Consider the following 10,917-nt stretch of genomic DNA (forward strand, 5'->3'; position numbering starts at 1 on the left):
TAAATCCTGCAGTATATAATACAAACAGATCAGAGACTTCACATACTGGGAAATCAACTCAGAAATGAATCAGTCCTCTCAAATTGTGACATACCACCCAAAAGAGACAAGAGAGTCCATATCCTTGGGAATAAACCTGCAAAAAAAAAAAAAAAATACGGGCCTCAAATCATAGAACATACACCATCACATAGTTGAGAAACCTCATGTTTGGAAATACACTAAGGAATAGATGAAATACCTCACACATCCTCGGAAAGATCAGAGACATTACATCATGGGACATACACCTACAAACAGATTGATGATGCCAAACTCCAGGAATTAAATCCACAAACTGATCAGAGACCTAATATGCAGGGACATATAATCACAAATAGATCAGAGACCTTACATTTTTTACATGCACCCATGAAAAAGATCTCACATACCAGGATACACAATGATACAATGATAGCCACGGATCTCACATCCTGAGACACACAACAAGAAAAAGGTCATAAGCCTTATATCCTAGTAAATAAACCCCCAACCAGCTCAGGAACCTTTCACTGTGGGACACACTCACAAACAGATGAGAGACCTCACACTTAGGTTGATACAATCACAACCATATCAGAGAACTTCTATTCTTAGCATACACCCATGAAAGATGCCTCACATATTGGTAATTACAATGACAAACACATCGCAGACCTAAAATCCTGGGACATACACGCACAAACACAGATCAGATCAGTGACCTCATACACTGGGACATACATCCACAAACATGTCAGAGATCTTCTATTCTAGTAAATACATCTACAAACATCAGAGACCTCAACCTCACATCCTGGGACATACTTGCAGAAATAGCCCAGATACCTAAAATTTCTGCATAAACCATCCCTTAATTTGCATGTAACTAAAAGTGGGCATAAATATGACTGCAGGACTGCCTCTGAGCTGCTACTCTGGGCACACTGCCTATGGGTAGCTCTGCTCTGCAAGGAGCAGCACCTCTGCTGCTGCTATACACTGCCTCTTCAATAAAAGCTGCTGTTTAACACCACCAGCTCACCCTTGAATTCCTTCCTAGGCAAAGCCAAGAACCCTCCGGGACTAAGCCTCAACTTTGGGGCTTGCCTGTCCTGCAACCAGATGAAAGATCTCAAACTGAGTATATCCATGAACAGATCAGAGACTTTACACACAGAGACATATGTGGGCACATGGATCAGAAACTTCTTACTTGGGAACATACATCCAGAAACAGACCAGAGACCTCATATGCTGAGAAATATACCAACAAACTGACTTTGACATACACCAAAGAAAATCACATACTAATATATAGCAACAAATGGATCAGAGACCTCACATCCTGGGAAATACACCACTGAACAAATCAGACACCTCACACCTCTGCATATATACCATCAAAGAGCTCAGAGACTTCACACCATGGGACCTACACAACCAAAAAGATCAGATACTTAAATCCTAGCTCATATAACCACAAACATACTTGAGAACTCACTCTGAGCAATCCACCCCCAAACAGATTAGAAACTTCATATCCTGGAACGCATAGCCACAAAAATATCAGAGACTGCATACCCTTGTCACTTCACATATACAGGGACATACACAGGGATAAACAGATCTGAGATCTTACATGCACCCACTAAAAGCTCAGGGAACTCACATCCTGGGAAATACACCCACAAACATTTTAGAGACCTCACACCCAGAGATGTACACCCACAGCCACAGCAGAGACCTCATGTCCTAGGACCATACACCCTCAGACAGACTAGTCCTCATATTCTCCAACACACACCAAATAAACAGATTAGAGTACTGACATCCCCAAAAAAATACAACCAGAAAAGCTCAGAAATATAACATCGAGGGAAATATAGCCCCAAGGAGCTGAGACTCACACCTTGGCACATATACCCACAAAGAGATCAGAGATCTAACATTCAGAGACATAAAACCAAAAACAGATCAGAGACCTCACACCCTTGACATGCACTCATGAAGAGAGACCTCACATCTGGGACGTACAATGACAAGCAGATCAGAGGCCTCATACCCTGGGATGAATACTCACAAGAGGTCGGAAACCTTACACCATTGGACATATACTCACAAACAGAACGGAAACCTCAAATATACTTCCAAATGGATCACAGAACTCACATCTTGGAATATATACCCCCCCAAAAAAATCAGGAATATCTTATTCTAGGAAATATAGACTCAAACAGATTAGAGACCCCACAACTTTGGACACACACAATCAAAGAGCTCAGATACCTTACACCCTGGTATATACACCCATGAACAGAGATCTCATATACTGTGACATACATGTCAGGGATACTCATAAACAGCTCTGAGTTGTTTATGAGCCTTACATCCTGAGACATACAAACAGTGCAGAGCACCGATTTCCTCTGCCCTCAAACTCAGAAATATCAAAGTCGGGACACAGGCTCTCAAACACATTAGAGACTTCATTCCAAGGACTCAGTGGCCCAAACAGCTGACACCTAGAGTTCTGGATGCAGACTCGAGTCACCTTGGTGATTTCTCTTCCTGGGACTTAGAAATCCATATACTTCAAAGAATACACAGAAACAATACACAGTCCTCCAAAGAGTTCATGGATGTGAAACCCGGGACACTGACTGCCAAACACCTCAGTGACCTCATACCCAGAACAGACTGCCAGAGAGCTCAGATAATTCAAATTCTGGACTGGATCACATTCTGGATATGAACAGAAAAAAAAAAAAAAGCCCAGAATCCCCATGCTTTGGGACATAGATCCCCAAATAATTCAGAGATATAAAAACCTGGAGAGAAAACCCCAAAAGGTCACTTAAAAATGCGAAACACAGAATGCCCAAAAGACCCAGACATCACGACATGGATACAGACCCTGAAAAAGCTCCAAAGTCTCGAACTCCAGAGAGATCATCAAAGAGCTCAGAAATACCTCTTATGAGTTATCTATTGCCACATAAAAAATAACCAGCTTTTGGCTGCTTGAGCATCCTCGAATGATGGCTGGCTTCTACTAGAGTCAGTGATCCAAGAAAAAGCACAGCAGAAGCCATAGTGCCTTTTAAATTTCCCTCTAGGTAAGTACTGCTTTGCTGCATCCCACAAATTTGGTAAGTTTTATTTGGATTTTCATTTAGTCCAAACTATTTTTTATTTCTCTTGAGACTACTTTGAGCCACTGGGGCCCTGCATCCTCCCCTAAAGTCTTTCTCTGGAGTTCATACCCTGCCTCTCACATAAATGTATAAACCTGTCTCATAACCACAGTTTTTGGAAGAGGAACAAACTTTTTTCTCACTGTGCATCCTTGCCTCATGATGCACAATCTACTATGCATGTTCTCAAGAGAACAACCGAAGTAAAATTGTGGATTTACTAGAGATGAAGACACAATTCTGTTTACTCTTTCTTAAACCCAACATACATTTACATTTAACAACATGTGGACATGATTCCTAAGTTCCAACTGAGATAGTCCCAGGCCCACACTAGCCCCTGGCATTTATATGGATTGCCTGCTTCCCTTCCCCCAGCCCTGAATTCTGCTTTCAGAAGGGGTGTGGGATTAGGGGGAAGGGACTGAAATCAGGAGAGCGTGTAACTGTGCATTGTCCTACCGATTCTTATCAGTCTTGTAAAAACCTCAGCAGATCAAGGTTTAGAGAGATGATCCAAAACACTAGACTCTCCTACCATCCAACCAGGACTTGGGGGTTCCAGGTTTTGAAAAAGGGTCTATCAGACTCCAAAGTCCATGTGTTCTGGGTTATCATCAGCGTGATCAAAGCCTAAGGGAAGATGGACTCCAACATCCATCTGAGCAACGTCCATCCTGAGAGATGGGGGGTCCCCACTCAGTCGCTGATGTCAGGAGACACAGAACAAACATCTCCCTACAACACAATCTCCACAAACAGTGTCAAGGGAGACTGTGCCCTCCAGAACAGAGGGCGAGATAGGTTCTGAAGGAAGTTGGTCATTTATACTTTATGGTCTAGGCCAAGCTCGTCCAACCCAAGGCCAACGAGTCACATGCAGCCCAAGACGGCTTTGAATGCAGCCCAACACAAATTTATAAATTTTCTTAAAACATTATGAGATGTTTTGGCGATTTTTTTTTAGCTCATCAGCTATTGTTAGTGTATTTTATGTGTGGCCCAAGACAATTATTCTTCCAATGTGGCCCAGGGAAGGCTGCTGGTCTAGACAAAGAGGCTGTGATTGCTGTGAATCCCGATCCTAATGTGGAGTGGAGGAGTTCACAACCAACTGTGGGGTTCCTACTTCTCACCACCTTTCTTTTTCTTTTTCTTTATTTTGGAGACAGAGTCTTGCTCTGTTGCCCAGGAGTGCAGTGGTGCGATCTCAGGTCACTGCAACCGCAGCCTCCCAAGTAGTTCGGATTACAGGCATACACCACCATACCTGGCTAATTTTTGTATTTTTAGTAGAGACAGGGTTTTGCCATGTTGGCCAGGCTGGTCTCAAACTCCTGACCTCAAGTGATTCACCCACCTTGGCCTCTCAAACGCTGGGATTCTAGGCGTGAGCCACCATACCCAACCCTCACTGCCTTTCTGAACTGGCATATAGTTCAGGTAGAGGGAAAGGGGGATGTCACACATACCACATGTCTGGATTCGGTATGTGATAAGGTCACTAATTCCTGATATAGCACCCCGAAAGAGCTCAGAGCTTTCAAACCCTGGAACAGAAACCGTAAGACAGACCACAGGCCTCACACTCTGAGACACAGACCCAAACACCTCTCAGAGAACATAAACCTCAGACAAAGACCCCCAAATTATTCAAATGCTTCATACCCCAGACCAGTGGTTCTCAACCAGAGGCGATTCTGCCCCCCAAAGAACATTTGGCAATATCTAAGGACATTTTGGCGGTCACAAATGTGTGTGTGTGTTGTGGGGGTGCTACTGTCATCTGTGAGTTGAAGCCAGGGATACTGCTTGCCAGTGTCCTTTAGCCAAAGACCCCCGCCCCACCCAGGAACATACCTGTAGTTGAACAAGTTGGGATGGTTACTCATTGCAGTGAGGGAGAACGCACTCCATGGGGAAGTGTGGGGTGGTGGGGTTTGAGTGATTTGGGGGAGGGTCTAAGGAAGTGGGGGCTCACTCTAGATTAGATGCTGTCAAAAAACAAGGGCAATTTTACAATTGGATATTTCAATAAATCTTATCTATAAGGAGGGCAGACCAGAGTGAGGCTATCGCTGTCATTGGTAAGGAAGTGGCAGTCACTCATTTTAATCAAGAGAGGAAAATGTTTGGTATTTTATGGGCAACACAGTGAATCCTTATTTTTGTTTGTGCTTAGACAACATTATAAAGTGGCTGTGCTCTTTTTTTTTTTTTTTTTTTTTTTTTTTTGAGATGGAATCTCGCTCTGTCTCCCAGGCTGGAGTGCAGTGGCGAGATCTTGGCTCACTGCAAGCTCCGCCTCCCGGGTTCATGCCATTCTCCTGCCTCAGCCTCCGGAGTAGCTGGGACTACAGGTGCCCACTACCATGCCCAGCTAATTTTTTGTATTTTTAGTAGAGGTGGGGTTTCACCATGTTAGCCAGGATGGTCTTAATCTCCTGACCTCATGATCCACCCGCCTCAGCCTCCCAAAGTGCTGGGATTACAGGCGTAAACCACCACGCCCGGCCTATTTTATTATTTTTTTGAGATAAGATCTCACTTTATCCCCAGGCTGTAGTGCAGTGTGGCATGATCTCAGCTCACTGTAACCTCAAATTTCTGGGTTCAAGCAATCTTCCAGCCTCAGTCCCTCAAGTAGTTGGGATTACAGGCACCTGCCACCATGCCCGACTAATTTTTATATTTTTTGTAGAGACGGGGGTTTCACCATGTTGTCCAGGCTGGTCTCGAACTCCTGAGCTCAAGCGATCTGCCCACCTCGACCTCCCAAAGTGGTAGGATTACAGACGTGAGCCACCCCATCCGGCCAAGCTCTGTCGATTTTATCATGGTCTCAGACTAACCTTACCTGAGGCTAGTATTCTGTGAGATTGTTCATGTCTGTTAGGAGAATAACATGGCCTAGCTATGGGGGTCAGGCCTGCTTCTGGGTATCAGGGGCTGCTCCCTTCTTTCCTCCCTTTTTCTCTCATGCTAAACGTCTCTTATGGGTGAAATTATGTCCCCTCAAAATTCCTACGTTGAAGTCCTAAACCCCAGTACCTCAGAATGTGACCTTATTTGGAAATAGGGTTGTTGCAGATGTAATTAGTTAAGTTAGAGATCATGCTGGAGTAGAGTGCCTAATCCTAATCCTGCGCCACTGTTGTCTTTATAAAAGGGGGAAATTTGGACACAGACACACAGGGAGAATGCAAGCTAAAGATGAAAGCAGAGACGGGGTGATGCAACACAAGCCAGGGAACAGCAAAGATTGCCAGCAGGCATGAGAAGCTAGGAAAGATGCAGGGCATACATTCCCCTCACAGCCCCCAAAGGAACCAACCCTGCCAACACCCTGGTCTCACACTTCCAGCCTCCAGAATTGTGGGACAATACATTTCTGCTATTTAAGCTACCCAGATTGTGGTACTTTGTCATGACAGCAGCCCTAGTAAACGAATACAATAGATCCTACAATGCACAGAATAGCCCTTCATAACAAAGAAATTTCTGGTCCAAAATGTCAATAGTCCCAAGGCTGAGGAACCCTGCCCTGGATACAGAACCTTAAAGTATTTACTGACCTCATAATCTCTGATAGAAGACAGTAAAAACCAGCTGACAGTATACACATCTTTGAATATAGTCCTTCAAAGTGCTCAGAAACCTCACACCTTGAACATGGAACCCCATACAGCCCAGAGAAGACAAGCCTAAAGAGACCACTAACAGGTCAAAGACATCATACTCTGGGACAAAGACTACCAAGAAGATGAAAGAGCTAGCATCTAAAAACATACACCAAATGTTCAGAGACAACACATCATGAGACACAAAACCTAAGAGAGCTCCGGGTCCAAAGAGCTCAGATATTTCACACCCTGGACACAAACAGGTGAACAACAGCTCATAAATAACAGTGTCATTCATTTCCTGGTTTAAAAAATTGTACTAAGATTATATAAGTTAACATTAAGGGGAAAAGAGTATACAAGAACTCTCTGTACTATTTTTATAATTTTTTTAAGTCTAAAGTGCTTTGAAAATTTAAAAAACTTTAAAGGCTGGCCACAGTGGCTCACATCTGTAATCCCAGCACTTTCAGAGGCTGAGGTGGGTAGATCGCTTGAGCTCAGAAGTTGGAGATCAGCCTGGGCGATATGGTGAAACCCCTTCCCTAAAAAAAATACAAAAATTAGCCAAGGGTGGTGGTACACACCTGTGTTCCCAGCTACTTGGGAGGCTGAGGTGGGAGGATTGCTTGAGCCCCGGCGGTCGATGCTTCAGTGAGCCATGATCACGCCAGTGCACTCCAGTCTGGGTGTCAAAGCAAGACCCTGTGTCCAAAAAATAAAATAAAATAAAAATTTTAACAAAAATGATCACAGGACATAAAAGGGAATTTAGAAAACTTAAATAAGGCCAGGTGCAGTGGCTCATGCCTGTAATCCCAGCACTTTGGGAGGGTAAGGCAGGAGGATCCCTTGAGCCCAAGAGTTCATGATCGGCCTGGGCAACATGGTGAGACGTGGTCTTCACAAAAAATAAAAAAAATTAGTGGGGTGTGGTGGCACATGGCTGTGGTCTCAGTTACTCAGGGTCAGGAGGCTGAGGTGGGAGGACTGCTTAAGCCCAGGAGGTCAAGGCTGCAGTGAGCCATGTGCATGCCACTGTACTCAGCCTGGGCAACACAGTGAGACCCTGTCTCAAAACAAAACAAAACAAAACTTAAATACATCTTGCCAACAAGCACAGAAAACAATGTTAAGCTCCTCTAGCAGTCACAGAAATGCCAATAAAAGAAAAATGAAAATCAATTTTAAGAAAAAAAGAAAGGCCGAGTGCGGTGGCTCACATCTGTAATCCCAACACTTTGAGAGGCTGAGTCAGGAGTATCATTTGAGCCCAGGAGTTTGAGACCAGCCTAGGAAACAGAGGAAGACCCTGTTGCCACAAAAAAAAAAGATTATTTTGAGACAGGGTCTCGCTCTGTTGCTCAGGCTGGAGTGCTGTGGTGCAATCACCGTTCACTGCAGCCTTGATCTCCTGAGTAGCTGGGACGACAGGCATGTACCACCATACCCGGCTAAATTTGTGTGTTTGTTTGCTTGTTTGTTTGTTTGTTTGTTGGTAGAGATAGGGTTGCACCAACTTGGCCAGGCTGGTCTCAAACTCCTGGGCTCAAGTGATCCACCCACTTTGGCCTCCCAAAGTGCTGGGATTACAGGTGTGAGCCACCGTGCCCAGCGTACAAGAAAAAAAAAAAATTAGCCAGGCCAGGCATGGTGGTATGTGCCTGCAGTCCCAGCTACTCAGGAGGCTAAGGAGGGAGGATTGTTTGAGCCAGAGGTCAAGGCTGAAGTAAGCCATGATTGCACCACTGCACTCCAGCCTGGGCAACAGAGAGAAACCCTGCCTCTAAAAACATACAAAAAGGCCTGGGCAACATAGTAAAATCCCATCTCCACAAAAAATAAAAAAAATTAGCCGGGTGTGGTGGCATGTGTCTGTAGTCTCAGCTACTCAGGAGGCTGAGGTGGGAGAATCACCTGAGCTTGGCAAGTGAAGGCTGCAGTGAGCTGAGATCACACAACTGCACTCCAGCCTGGGTGACAGAGCAAGATCCTGTCTCAAAAATAAATAAATAAATAAAAGTAAAGACACACACACAAAAAAAAAAGAAAGAAAAAAAAAAAATCCTGCACATCCGGAGACAAAGATCCATAAACAGGTTAGAAACCTTGGGACATTCTGGACCAACGTAAACAGAAAAACAGAAAAGAAAAACAAACAAACAAACAAAAAGAAACCAACCCAGGGACAGAGACCCACAAACATCTCAAACACCTAAACCTCTGAGACACAGATTTTCAAACAGCAAAGAGCCTTTACAGTCTTTTTATAAGTCATACTCTGAACTGAGATTCCAAAACAAATCAGACTTCACATCCTGCACACAGTCCTCCAAACTGCAGAGTGTAATAACTACCTTATGATGAGCTGACTTGACTTGAGAACCACTTTATTCCTACTACCTACCTACCTCACCAGCCAAACACCTCCCCTGTCTGATGTTTAACATCCCATCATTTAAAAGTGTACTCTTTTAAGTCTTGCCCCCGCTCCAAAATTCTCCTTGTAATTGCCACAAGCTCTTCAGCATCCCAGAGCATGAAACCATGCATCTCTCTTTAGTCACTTATGGCCCACCCCATCACACTCCTAGTCAGGCCTGGTCCTGAGGGAAGACTCCAAGTCACCCTCTTCTGGGAGATGGGAGCTGGCCTGGAGGAGGATCATGAGATCACCTTGAATCTTATCTGCTGGACTCAGACCTACAGGTAGCCTGAAAAACAAATGCCAGGGACCTGGAGAAGAGTTTTTCTCAGTACTGTTGTGAATGGTGAGTGGGTCCTGAAATCAATATAATGGGATGCAATAGGCATTGTTTAAAAAAAGAAAGAATAGGTAAAAGAAAATGGAAAAGATTACCCGACACACTCTGTGCCAGCCCTTGAGTACAAGCCAATAATGCCAGCTTCTTGTACAGGTGCACAAGTTGAAGTTCCCAGACGGGATTCGAACCTACAGTCTCCAGTAGCCAAAGCCCTGCCTCGGCAACCCTGAACGCCAACCCAGGAGCCAAAGCGCTTGCGCCGAAACAGCAGCCAATGGGAGCGCGGAGCCGAAGGACCCGGCTTGTAGCCTCTTAGTGATTCCGGAAAACCTCGGTACCCTGGAAGAGCTTAGGTAGGCAGTCTCGCGGTGACCAATCAGAGCTCAGGGCAGGACTTTGTCCCGCCCTACGCAACTCGTCCAGGAAGCAATCACCGCTCCGCGGCCTTGCTCCTCACCCCACCCCCGGAGTTGATTCGCATCTCTATAGCCAACCCGGCGGGAACGGATATATTAATAAAAGCTTGGTGGTGGCGGCTTCCAGACAGGTGGACGCTTTAGGCCGAAGATCCGGTCCGCCCGGCGCGGGGGTCGGTCCAGGCAGAGCCATTCTCTCCTCGGTCTAGGGTGGAGGCCGATCCACTCGCGGGATGAGGAGACCGTTCGTGTCTCCACTAGTACAATGGTGTCTTCCGGAATACACGACCCCTCCCCTGTGGTACCTCCCATCACCGTAGTGGTATGGTCCTGGAGCTGCACAGTCTAGCCATTAACCCTTCATTCCCACCGCTCACGCTCTCCTTGTGTGTGCGACAAGGACTCTTTCATGTCAATGTCAAGTGAATCAATCTTCAGTTCACCGCAAAACAACTAAATGGACTCTCTTTCATGCCTTCCTCCTGCCCATGTTCCAGCCCTGTCTCCCCAAACCCACGTCCCCCAGAGCACTGTCCTTGCCCCATACTCTGATGATCCGGTTGAGAGCAAAGGCCCAGGCGTCCAAACCCTTGCTGCAGAGCCACTGCCCATTAATGGGCATTCATTCCCGAGGCCACTGATGGAAGTGTGCCTTTGTGTGGCAGCGTTTATCAAAATAAAAAGCAGACACCCCTCCTTACTGGAATGTCACCACCATGAAGGTAGGGAGGGATATGTGTATTTCTAGACCCCCAGAGTCTCCGCCTGAAACTGCCCTGCACATAGTAGGTGCTCAAAAGGGGATCTGTTGAATAGATGACTCCTTTGCCTGGCAGTTTCACTTTTAATCATGTGTTCTAAGGAAATAATCATACATACGTGCACAGTCCTGTGTGCA

The 10,917-nt window shown here is 45.4% G+C and overlaps 1 long non-coding RNA gene across 1 annotated transcript in view; it reads right to left on the reverse strand.

Moving 5' to 3' along the window:
• LOC116418980 overlaps nt 1-10,279 on the reverse strand; it is a 71,712-nt gene extending 61,433 nt beyond the window's left edge. The window contains exon 1 of the long non-coding RNA XR_004229230.1: nt 9,699-10,279. This is a non-coding gene — a long non-coding RNA (uncharacterized LOC116418980). The remainder of the gene's footprint in view (nt 1-9,698) is intronic.
• Between the last annotated feature and the right edge of the window lie 638 nt (nt 10,280-10,917).

Source organism: Piliocolobus tephrosceles, chromosome 12 (assembly GCF_002776525.5).
Source record: "Piliocolobus tephrosceles isolate RC106 chromosome 12, ASM277652v3, whole genome shotgun sequence".
Lineage (NCBI taxonomy): Eukaryota > Metazoa > Chordata > Mammalia > Primates > Cercopithecidae > Piliocolobus > Piliocolobus tephrosceles.